Source organism: Mustela erminea, chromosome 6 (assembly GCF_009829155.1).
Source record: "Mustela erminea isolate mMusErm1 chromosome 6, mMusErm1.Pri, whole genome shotgun sequence".
In the NCBI taxonomy this organism is placed as follows: domain Eukaryota; kingdom Metazoa; phylum Chordata; class Mammalia; order Carnivora; family Mustelidae; genus Mustela; species Mustela erminea.
The window spans coordinates 69636408-69644548 of NC_045619.1; the positions used below are offsets into that span (position 1 = coordinate 69636408).

Genomic DNA, 8141 nt, shown 5'->3' on the forward strand with positions numbered 1-8141 from the left:
CAGAGTTGACCTCTTTATACAGTGATTCTGCCTCTAAATGACTTAGCTTTAATTCTCTTCTAGGCTTTTTAATCAGGCTGCAGTGTACAGACATACTTCAAGAGGATCCTTAGAAGTCTTGGACAAGCTTACCCTTATGTGGCAGGTATGTCTCTGTCTACACACTAAGTGTGCAAGACATGTAACTTTTTATTTTTCTAGAGCTAAATCTAAATTACATTTTGCTCTTCCATTTGACCAAATGCAGAAGCAATCTGAGGTTGCATCTAAGTTCTAGAAGGTTATGAGATAACCAGACTTTTGAGGGATGACATACCTGTTCTTTGGCTGCCATCTCTTCATTAGGCACAGATTTCCTCCTATCCCTTGTCAGTACTTGTGGGAAACTGCTGAGGCATACCTTGATCTTCCTTTGTGGATCTTCTACTCTCCTTCTCCAGGCTTTTCAAGATACCTCCTGGGCATATCAGGGCATGCTGTTACTCCTGCTGGACCAGAAGAAACTCTCTGTCAGTGGATGAAGCTCTTTGTTCCTCTCCTACCACTCTGAAGCGCATGATACTTGTTGTGTTGCTCTTGTATCATGCTATTGTATGGGGTCCTTTGCAAGGCTGGTCAGGTCCATCTGCCAGGATATATCTGCCTTGGCCATCTCTAAGGTCCTGGCTATATCCTAGAAAGACCATCCTTTCCCTCCTACCATTATCTCTTACCCATGTATTTGGAGTTTCTCTCTGTAACAATACTTTGAACAAACACAACTTAGGAAATCAATCAAAACACAATTTACTTGTTTCTTTAAAATGAATTCAGAAAGGGTAGTGGGAGTTCCCTTGCTTTTGGCGGGGGTGAGTAGGGAGAATAGATCTCAGGCAGGCTCCATCCCTAATAGGACTACTCTTAGATTTAAAAAAAAAAAAAAAAAAAAAAAAAAGAATTATTTTGGCACTTTAGATTCCAAACATAGTCTTCATTCAGAAATTAGAATGTCTAATCTTAGACCATAATCATAGCTTGAAAGTTAGTTTAATATCCATCATCCCTTCTCCCCCATCTGGGGTCCATTTTGGGGTTGGGCCGAAATTTGCACTGGGAGACGGTGTGGGGATTTTCTCTGTCACCTCCTCTCCCACTTGCTAGCTATTGCTAAACCTAAGTGGTTGGAGCATGGAAAGAAGAGGAATTAAATGGCTTGGGAATGTTTCTTACTTGAAATGGTCCTGTGTTAAGCTGGCTCCAAGCTTTCTGGGCTTGGCGATATTTAAAACTGACACTCACGTGGCTCCTTTTGGAGTTCTTGGTGGCTTCTCTGCTGGACCCATCTAGCTTCAACTCCCCTGGGTTGAGCTATTCACTTTCCAGTGGAGCTTCTGGGTTTCAGATAGTCCATTCTACATGCACTCTCCGTTGGGGTATCAGTGATACTTCTAGATGGTCATCTTGGGCTTCAGGCTGGCTCTCTCATATATGGCCCACTCCTACCTCATGAAAACATGAATCTTACGTACCTGAATGGGCAGGAAAGGTGCAGGACCTTTTCAGATTCCAGAGATGCTCCTAGCCTGACCCTCTTGTCCTCTAGATTTCCAAGGTGAGAATCAGTCTGCAGTCCACTGGGTTTCCCAAACTCCAGGGGACACATTTGGGCTGCCTACCTTGTTCCTTTGAAGCCTCTGTAAATACTGGAGAAAGGAAAAGTGGCACCTTCCAGCTCTCTTGCGGAGATGAAGGGGGGGGGGCACGGGGTGGCGGGGCTTACCATAGAGTAGCAGCTCAATCCAAGAATCTCTTCTTAAAACTTCTCCTAATGTCTGTTGTTTTGATCCTTTACATTATCTTGTTGGTCTTAGGGCCATCTGACCTGTCTTGTGCTTTTCTTTTAAAATCAGGATTTTGATCTGGCCCTTTACTTTGGAATTTCATATCTGTTTAATGGAGGTAACTCAGTTGAATCTTGCAATCTAATGTCTGGTCATGCAGACTCCACCAAAATGAGCTGAGGTGGTGGGGGGAGGGGTAAAGATGCAGTCACCCCATCCCAAATTGCTGTGGGATACACTATTATCTATATATGTCTTGACCACCTTATTTTTCACCCAGAAGGATCTAAATCTACTCTAAGCTTAGTTAATACATAGAAGAGTCTCTTCTGGTCTCTTTTGTATGCACAGAGTCATTACAATTTCCCAGGGGGTCTTAGGCTTTTGAAACTAAAAAACCAGTAACATAATTGATACTTCCCCTGCAACCCTTCTGTCCCCTCCCCCACCCCATCCCCACCACCATGCTCCCCTGCTCTTCCAATGATTTTCTAATGCTATGAGTTCAGAGTATAACAGGTTGGCTGCCTGAATGGGGAGAGAAGCAAGATTCAAGGATATGAAATAAAATACTTCAAATGTTATATCCTAAATGATAAATATTGTCTATCCTCTTTTGAGTACCTCTTAATGTAGTTTTTCATCTTTATAATGGCACTACATGCTTTACATGAAGGATTTGGTATCTGAGAAAACCAGGTTTATTATTCTGCTAGGGGGTGGCTTAAACAATAGAAATTTATTGTGTCACCATTCTGGAGGATCAAAGTCTAAAGTCAAGGTGTTGGCAGGGTTGGTTCTCTCTGAGGGCTGTGAGGGAGGAATCTATTCCCTCTCCTTGACTTGTAGATGGCATCTTCTTCCTGTCTCTTCACATCATTTTTCCACTATGAACATCTATCTCTATGTCCAAATTTGCTTTTTTTTCTTTTCTTTTCTTTTCTTTTTTTTTAAATAAGGACACCAGTCATATTGGATTAGGGCCCACACTAATGACCTCATCCAAACTACTTATAGCATTGACCTTATTTTCAAATGTCACCTTCTGACATACTGGGAGTTGGGACTTCAACATATAAATATGGGAGGGAAAGGTTGTACAATTCAACCCATAACACCAGGGTTCAAAGAGGCTCAATGACCTCAGTTTCACACAGATCTTGAATTGCTAGTGCAGGGATTCAACAGCTGTGTGACTCTAAAGCTTGGTTCTTCCTGCTATACTACACCTCATCTCAAATGAATCTTGCAGGCAGGCTTGTGCAAGAGGAATACTGTCTTTCCTTTAAACAACCAAGCCAGCCTCATGAAGGCATGGGCCCATCCTGGAAAAAAGCTCATACTTAGCTATAAGGTCTCTCATTACAAGAACTCAGAACAACGCCTTATACAAAGGAGAAACAGGAACATGTTTGTGGAGAGGTCCAATGTAATGCCATTATACCATAGGCTAGAAACCGAGCTTATACCTGAGCCAGGGTTTAAGTTCTACCAGGATTCAAACGGCTCTGATTGTCAAAATGGCCTCAACTCTAATTTGGTGATATTTTTCCTATGGCCTGTGGTTTGCATTTCTGGTGCTTTTAACCTGTATTCAAGTCTAAATATGCTATGTGTCTGTGGGCTGCTTCACGTAGAGCATATTTAAACAATGTGTAATAAAACGACATATTTAAATCATACAAAAGAAAAAGGGTAGAATGTGTGCTATAACGTCTCCGCAGGTATTTACTGGATAATGGTAATGACAGCTTTCCTAAAAAAGGATAAAATATGTTCAGTTTCAATGAGAATTATATTTAGGGGGATTATCACGTTATTTTGGATATTTTCTTTTTAAAAACAATTCTTTAGTGCATCCTAGGTGAGAGATAGGAAGTATAGTAGTCATTCAGAAACATGGCTTCATGCATATGAACAGAATTTGGGTCTTGTAGTATTCATCACTATTTTATTCCAGATGGCAAAAAAATGATCCCTTTCAGTTAGTGCTTGAAATATATACCTACAGAAATAAGTCCATTATAAGATTTTTCTTGCCAAAACTCTAATAGATGCTCACTTACTGAGAAATATGTATACTGAGAAATATTTAAGAAAAATACACTTTAATGAAGCTGCACTAATGATATATATTTAGCTAATTGTGTAGAGGGATCGAAATATGATTTCAAGTAAAGTAGACTATTGGCCGTATAAATAAGCCTGGCACAGGTGTGCAGAGTTTTAAGAGAATTAGGTAGCAGAGCTAATGAAAATTAGAGGAAGTCTCAATAATAGTTTTATTATAAATTAGATTTTCTCTTATAAAGCAAATAGAGCCGTGTAACAAAATTTTAAAATAAGGGTAAAAAATTGCTAACATATCAATAACCAAAAGCAACAAAAATAACCTTTTGGCATACTTGCTTTTCCTCCTTTTTCATTCATTTGTTCAGCTAGAAATTAGGAACTACTTAATGCAGGCGTTGAAGAAAGATGGCTTGGACAGCTTGCAAGATCTCTGCCCTGAACAGCTCTTAAATTATCAGGGAAAATACACAGTGAATGAGTCCTTATAACAAGTGGTAGGTGCAGTATTGGAGGCAAGGTGGCTAAAGAGCTTGCCGTCAACTCTATTGTTAGGTCTGGGAAGCCTTGAACAGGTAAGCTGAGATAGAAGAAACAGGAGTAGAAATCTGTTAGCTGGAAAAGAGAAGAAAATGTATTTTAGTTAGAGGAAAGAGCATCTGCTAAGGTATGGGAGGATTGAAATAACATTACGAGTAACTGTAAATAATGCAACATGTCTGGAACAACAGAGAATGAGGCTGGAGAAGTAGGGGGAGGTGATATCATGGAGGGATTTGTGCCAGTTACACTATTGGCAAGAAAGTTTTTCAAGTAGTGAAGGAATGTGTTTAGAATTTCATCTTAGAAAAATTAATCTTCAGCAATATAATTGGATAGATGGCTTAGCAATTACTAACCTTAGGAACTGAGTGTTTAGTAAGGAGCTAGATAGACCAAGAAGCTGAAATAAAGCTTAAATTAAAAACTCTGGGCTTGCATGGACCTCTACATGGGTAGGAACTCTAAAATGTGTTCTCATGGTCATGTTTTTATAAAATTTTATAGAAAAGTTTGTTTTTAATGTCAATTAATTATGAACATCTTCTCTTTCTGCATTACCACTCTACCCTGTGTTATGCTTTTCTTAATACTCTTTTAACACTGGGGGGATTTGGTGATGCCGATTTTGTATTCATAATTTTTTATCTTTCTTTTTTTTTTTTTTTAAATTGAATAAGCTTAGGCCTCGCTTTGTTGATCTAGTCCCAAGATGTGAAAAGGGAGGTTGTTAATCTAAGACTGTAGCTGCAGAGATGAAGAAGGAAAGGTATGGAAGACTAAGGGGGAGGAATTTTGAGGATTGGTATGAAGGAAAGTGTGTTGCCAAGCTTTCTCGCTTCTGAAACTCGGTGAATGGTAGGGGCAAGTAACAGTGTATTGCACATCTCTTTTTTTAAGAGGCTTTTTTTTTTTTTAATATTTTATTCATTCATTTGACCAAGAGAGAGACACACAGAGAGAGAGAGCACAAGCAGCGGGAGCAGCAGAGGCAGAGGGAAAAAGCAGGCTTCCCGCTGAGCAGAGAGCCAGACTCCAGGCTCCATCCCAGGATTCTGGGATCATGACCTGAGCCAAAGGCAGACGCTTAACGACAGAGCTACCTAGGCATCCCTGTATTGAATGCCTTTATGTGTGTGTATGTTTTCATATTTTTGGATTTACCAAAAGTGTATTTACCTGTATCAAGGTGTTTTAATGTATTTTGTTATCTATTACCAAATTGCTTTCCAGGTAGATTGTGCCACTTAACGCTCCTACAGTAAGTGTAGAAATGGGCTTTGTTGTTTACGCCCTGCTAACACAGAGTATTATAATTTTAATGTTTTTAAACTAAATTATTGGGTAAAATTATTATTACCCTCTTTCTGTTTTATTCTGAGGTGAGATAAATGGCATCCGTTATTATTAGCTCTGCATAGGAATCTATGTTCTAGAGATAGTTATTATGTCCTTTCCCTGGTAATGATTTAGGAAGCATTAGGAGGTTGTTGTAAATCTTTCATGTGAATAGTTTTGTTATTTACTCTAAATACATACATACATACATACATACATACATATATTATAAAAGCTAGAAATAAGCGGGGCTAAAATAGTTTTGTTGATTAGGTTGTTTTAGACCAGGTGTTGGCAAACTTTTTCTGATAAGTACCAGATAGTAAATATGTTAGTTGTTGTAGGCTAGGAAGCAAAATTAAGGATGTTAGGGCTCCTGGCTGGCTCAGTTGGTTAAGCATCTGCCTTCGGCTCAGGTCATGATCCAAGGGTCCTGGGATCGAGTCCTGCATTGGGCTCCCCGCTCCATAGGGAATCTGCTTCTCCCTCTGTCCCTCCTCCCTCTTGTTCTCTCAATCTCTCTCTCTCTCTCAAATAATAAATAAATAAAATAATTTTTTAAAAATTGAGGATATTATATAAGTACATTAAAAGAGAAAAATTTTCCACAAAATTTATTGACATAGTTCAAAATATAATAATAATAATTGAGGAAATTTTTTATAATAGTAGTCTAATGAGAAAAATTGAATTTTTTATGGGGGAGACATTTCATGATTGTTGTTCAAAGTTAATGTTTTCAATTCTCAAATTGGTTATAAATGCTCATGCATTAAATCATTCTTATTTAACAGGTGGTGAGCTAGATTTGGACTCCAGACTATAGTGTGCTGATCTCTGTTTTAGACAGTGACCTTTAAAAGTCATATTTCCATTAGGTTTTGTTAAAATACTTTGTTTGGCAATATGTGTCAGTTTTATTACATACTTTATTTGAGCTTAGGGCAAATCTGCAACTTGCAAAACACTCATCAAAATGTATGTGTCCGTGTGTGTATCTGTGTGTGTTCTGTGTAAAGGGTGTGGGTGGTTTTATTCTGCATTATCGATAGAAACTGGGATATATCTGGGGTAGTAGCACCATGACAATGAAGCATTTTGTCAATTTAGGTTGCCAGAGAAGTGAGACAGAAAGCTAGATTTGACCAGTCCAAATTTGATCTGTTGGTATATGTATTGGAATGAGTCTGAGTGTTCCCTGTTGACTTTGATTTGGCTGTAATTGGTCTTGCTCATTAATGACTGCTTCTGCTCAATTTTGGGGATTTCTGCTTTGGTTTTCATTTTGCTGTTCCTCAGCAACTTTCCAAAATGTTTTCATTCTTTTCCGACCCTCCTTCACAAATCTGATGTCTTAAAATACTTTTTATAATTTACATTTCATTTACTAATGGTTTCTGTGGCAAGGCTACCCAGTTCCTCTGGTTTCAAGAAAGAAAAGAAGGAGGAAAGAAGAAAAGAAATGAAATGGAAAGATATGAAAATAAGCAGGTTATTTAACCCACTTTTGAGATTGGGCCATTTAATCTCCAAAGTTTATCCTGGAATTTGATTCCTAAATCTGAGACCAGTTTTTCCTTTAAACTCTTAATGAATGGTTTGGGAATTCTTTTTAAAACTTGGGTAAGTTTAGCTATTTCCATGAGTATGCTGAATTATGGACTGGATTTCTTAAGAACTGACAATCAGGTTGAAAGTTTATTTTATTTTTTTAGTCAATATGGGTACAAAGAATTGGTATCTTTCGAATGCATAATCGAAAATAATTCAAATAAATGAACTCAATATGAAAACACTATTTTTAAAAATATGATGTGGATGGAACTAGAGGGTATTATGCTCAGTGAAATAAGTCAGTCAGAGAAAGACAAATACCTTTCGATTTCACTCATATGTGGAATTTAAGAAACAAAATAGATGAACATAGTGAGGGAAAGGAAAGAAAAATAAAATAAGATAAAACCAGAGAGGGAGATAAACCATAAGAGATTCCTAATTATGGGGAATAAACTGAGGGTTGCTGGAGGGGAGGTGAGTAGGGGGAAGGGGTAATTATGTGATAGGCATTAAGGAGGGCACAGGATGTAATGAGCACAGGGTGTTAAATGCAACAGATAAATCACTAAATTCTACCCTTGAAACTAATAGTGTACTATATGTTAACTAAGTTGAGTTTTTTTTATTTGTTTTTTGTTTTTTGTTTTTTTAATTTTATTTATTTGACAGACAGAGATCACAAATAGGCACAGAGGCAGGCAGAGAGAAGGGGAAGCAGGCTCCCTGCTAAGCGGAGAGCCTGATGCAGGGCTCAATCCCAGGACCCTGAGAACATGACCTGAGCTGAAGGCAGAGGCTTTAACCCGCTGAGCCACC

General features: G+C 38.3%; 1 protein-coding gene across 7 annotated transcripts in view; it reads left to right on the forward strand.

Annotated features, from left to right (window-relative positions):
- The window catches only part of SOX5 (SRY-box transcription factor 5), a 985042-nt gene that overhangs the window by 140439 nt on the left and 836462 nt on the right, over nt 1-8141 (forward strand). For 6 of the 7 annotated variants that reach the window (XM_032349915.1, XM_032349912.1, XM_032349920.1 and 3 more), the window contains exon 2: nt 64-145. The exons of the other annotated variant lie outside the window; for it this stretch is intronic. The gene's annotated coding sequence lies outside the window, so the exon portion shown is untranslated. The remainder of the gene's footprint in view (nt 1-63; nt 146-8141) is intronic. 7 annotated transcript variants of the gene reach the window in all.